The 3,926-nt window shown below is 45.0% G+C and overlaps 1 pseudogene; it reads left to right on the top strand.

The window, feature by feature from the left end:
- The first annotated feature begins 410 nt into the window (after nt 1-410).
- LOC139267135 (jerky protein homolog) lies at nt 411-1,594 on the top strand (annotated as a pseudogene).
- Nucleotides 1,595-3,926: the final 2,332 nt, after the last annotated feature.

A 3,926-nucleotide genomic window follows, 5' to 3' on the forward strand; every position in this document is an offset into this window, starting at 1 on the left:
TGGAGTTCAGAAGAATGAGAGGGGATCTCATAGAAACGTTTAAAATTCTGATGGGTTTAGACAGATTAGATGCAGGAAGAATGTTCCCAATGTTGGGGAAGTCCAGAACCAGGGGTCACAGTCTAAGGATAAGCCATTTAGGACCGAGATGAGGAGAAACTTCTTCACCCAGAGAGTGGCGAACCTGTGGAATTCTCTACCCCAGAAAGTTGTTGAGGCCAATTCACTAAATATATTCAAAAAGGAGTTAGATGAAGTCCTTACTACTAGGGGGATCAAGGGGTATGGCGAGAAAGCAGGAATGGGGTACTGAAGTTGCACGTTCAGCCATGAATTCATTGAATGGCGGTGCAGGCTAGAAGGGCTGAATGGCCTACTCCTGTACCTATTTTCTATGTTTCTATGTTTCTATGTTAGTGCTTGATGAATGATTTTCTTTGAAACGGTCTGAAGGTGTGGCAATTTCAGGGCCAATGATTACAGCAAAGGCTAAGGACTTCAAGATGAGAATGAATCTAACTGAAGAGTGCATTTTTGCAGAAGGCTGGCTCACATGTTTTAAGCATCGCCACGGCATTCGCCAGCTGGATGTGTTGGCCGAAAAATCAGCAGACAATGAGGCCACACAGAGTTATTCAAGAACATTTGCTGAAATGCTGCAGGAAATGAAATTGACTGCAGATCAAATATACAACGCCGATGAGACTGGTTTATTTTGGAGGTGTTTGCCAACTGCTACGTTGGCTGCAGCAGGGAGAAGGGAGCTGTAGGCTTTAAAATGAATAAGGAGAGGTTAACAATCTTGAATTGTGCCAATGCCTCTGGTGAACATAAACTTCCACTTTTAGTGATTGGCAAATCAAGGAAACCACATGCTTTAAAAGGAATTGCTCATTTACCAGTTAGCTAAAAGGCTCAGAATAGTGCATGGATGGACAAGGACATATTCATGGAATGGTTTTCAACAGAATTCATCCCCCAAGCTCGAGAAAACATGAAGAAAATAGGCAAACCTAATGGGAAGTGTGTGCTGCTTCTGGACAATTGCAGAGCACACCCGCATGAGTCAAAATCAGTGTCTAGTTGTGGCAACATCTTTGCATGCTATTTGCCCCCCAATGTGACCTCACTCATTCAACCTATGGATCAGGGTATCATACAAAACTTCAAGTGCCACTATAGGAATAACTTCATGCGCAAATTGATTAATAGCGATCAATCAATCTCTGATTTCCAGAGAGCATACAATATTAAATATGCCATTCTGTGCATGCTCGCTGGCATGGAGAGAAGTAAAAACGCTACATTGAAGAGGTGTTGCCACAAGTTGTGGCCCAATGTCATATTCGAAGACAGTGCTTCTGATGACAAAGAATTTGAAGGTTTTTATATACGGGCTAATAAAAAACAGGCTGGAAAAGAAATCGTGGAGATTGTCAGCAGTGCAAATGAAACAAACGCACTTAAATCCCAAGCAGAAGATGACATTGCTAACTGGATAGATGTTGACATCGAAACAGATGTAACACAAACTTACACTGACGAGGAACTTATCGGCATAGTCACCAATAAAGACAAATCTACGAAGAGATGAGAGATTTAGACATTGGAATTGAAGAAAAACAAAAAAAGACTTGGCCATGTGCTGAAGAAGCAATGAAATATGTCGGGTTTTTTTAGGAGAATTCTCATTTTACTTCTCACGAGGTTTTGCAAACTCATATCATCCACAACATTTTAATTAAGAAGAAAATTAATTAATTTAAACAAGCAGATATAAGATCGCTATTTTAAAAATCAATATCAGTTTTAACAGAATAAAATCATATTAATTTCGAAACGTTATGAATCAATTTTCATTTATTTTGTTACGTTCAAGTTCAAATAACATGAACTAAATCTTCGTGGGTGGTTCTATCACCTTCAAATATTAGCTTTAAAATGTAAACTCGCCCTATCGGAGAATTCATTTACCTGGAATTGCCGAATCCCCAAGCGATCCGGATAAACGAGAGTTTCCTGTATATCAATGACAGAACACATAAAATGAAGACTGAATCGTCTATGTCCCCCTATATCCAATTGTTCCCCGCATTCTATTCCCACTTCATTTGAGGGATACACTGGGTCTTGACTCCCCATGTACAATGTTGCACAGGTTCCCATTGGTTATATAGTTTAGTTCCACTCCAGCAGGGAGCTTGTTGAGTGTGAAATGGAGCATTGCAGTGAGGAAGATCGAGAAGCGGGTTTGCGCGATGACGCAGCCCTGCTTGACCCCGGTCCGGATGTGGATTGGGTCTGTGATGGATCCGTTGGTCAGGATCACGGCTTGCATGTCATCATGGAGCAGGCGGAGGATGGCGACAAACCTTTGGGGGCAGTCAAAACAGAAGAGGACGCTCCATAGTCCCTCGTGGTTAACAATGGTAAAGGCCTTTGTAAGGTCAAAGAAGGCCATGTACAAGGATTGGTGCTGTTCTCTGCATTTCTCTTGCAGTTGCCATGCGGTGAAGATCATGTCTTTTGTATCCCTTAGTGGATGGAATCCACACTGTGACTCCGGGAGGAGCTCTTCAGCCACAGGGAAAAGACAGTTGAGGAGGATTCTAGCGATGATTTTCCCAGTGGCTGACAAAGGGAGATTCTTCTGTAGTTGCCGCACTCGGACTTGTCCCCTTTTTTGAAGATGGTCATGATTACGGCATCTCTGAGATTTCCCGGCATGCTCTCCTCCTTCCAAGTAAGAGAGATAAGGTCATGCATTCGTGCCAATAGTGCTTCTCCACCATACTTTAGTGCCTCGGTGGGGATTCCATCTGCTCCTGATGCCTTCTTGTTCTTGAGTTGATGGATGGCCTTTTCTACCTCGTGCAGGGCTGGGGTTTTGCTTAGATGGTGGCGGGAAGCATGTAGACACCTCAAAGCGCTGGAGAAGTACCACCAGCGCTGCCTCCGCAAGATCCTGCAAACCACTGGGAGAATAGATGCACCAATGTCAGTGTTCTCGATCAGGCCAACATCCCCAGCATTGAAGCATTGACCACACTCGACCAGCTCCGTTGGGTGGGCCACATCATCTGCATGGCCAACATGAGACTCCCAAAGCAAATGCTCTACTCGGAACTCCTACACGGCAAGCGAGCCCCAGGTGGGCAGAGGAAATGTTTCACGGACATCCTCAAAGCCTCCTTGATAAAATGCAACATCCCCACCGACACCTGAAAATCCCTGGCCCAAGACCGCCCTAAGTGGAGGAAGAGCATCCGGGAGGGCGCTGAGCCCCTCGAGTCTTGTCGCCAAGAGCATGCAGAAAACACGCGCAGGCTGCGGAAGGAGCGTGTGGCAAACCAGGCTCCCCACCCACCCTTTCCTCCAACCACTGTGTGTCCCACCTGTGACAGAGACTGCAATTCCCGTGTTGGACTGTTCACACCTGAGAATTCACTTTTAGAGTGGAAGCAAGTCTTCCTCGATTTCGAGGGACTGCCTATGATGACAATGCTGCAGGACATTGACTGGAATAATATAGTTTTTTTGTTGCTGAAACTGTGCTGCCCTACGCCCCAGACCCAGGCCACGCGGCTGCAATATATTAATCAAGGTGTCAGCTGTGGCTCAGTGGTAGCACTCTCGCTGTGATTCCCACTCCAGAGACTTGAGCACGTAATCTAGGCTGACACTCCAGTGCAGTGCTGAGGGAACGTGCACTGTCGGAGGTGCTGTCTTTCGGATGACACTTTTAAACTGAGGCCTCTCTGCCCATTATGGATGTAAACGATCCCATGAGACCAGGGGATTTCTCCCTGGTAACCTGGCCAACATTTATCCCTTAATCAACATTATTAAAAATACAAATTATCTGGTCATTGTCACAGTGCTGTTTTTAGGACATCCTGAGGTTGTAAAAGGCGCTATATTAAGGC

Source organism: Pristiophorus japonicus, chromosome 1 (assembly GCF_044704955.1).
Source record: "Pristiophorus japonicus isolate sPriJap1 chromosome 1, sPriJap1.hap1, whole genome shotgun sequence".
Taxonomy (NCBI): domain Eukaryota; kingdom Metazoa; phylum Chordata; class Chondrichthyes; family Pristiophoridae; genus Pristiophorus; species Pristiophorus japonicus.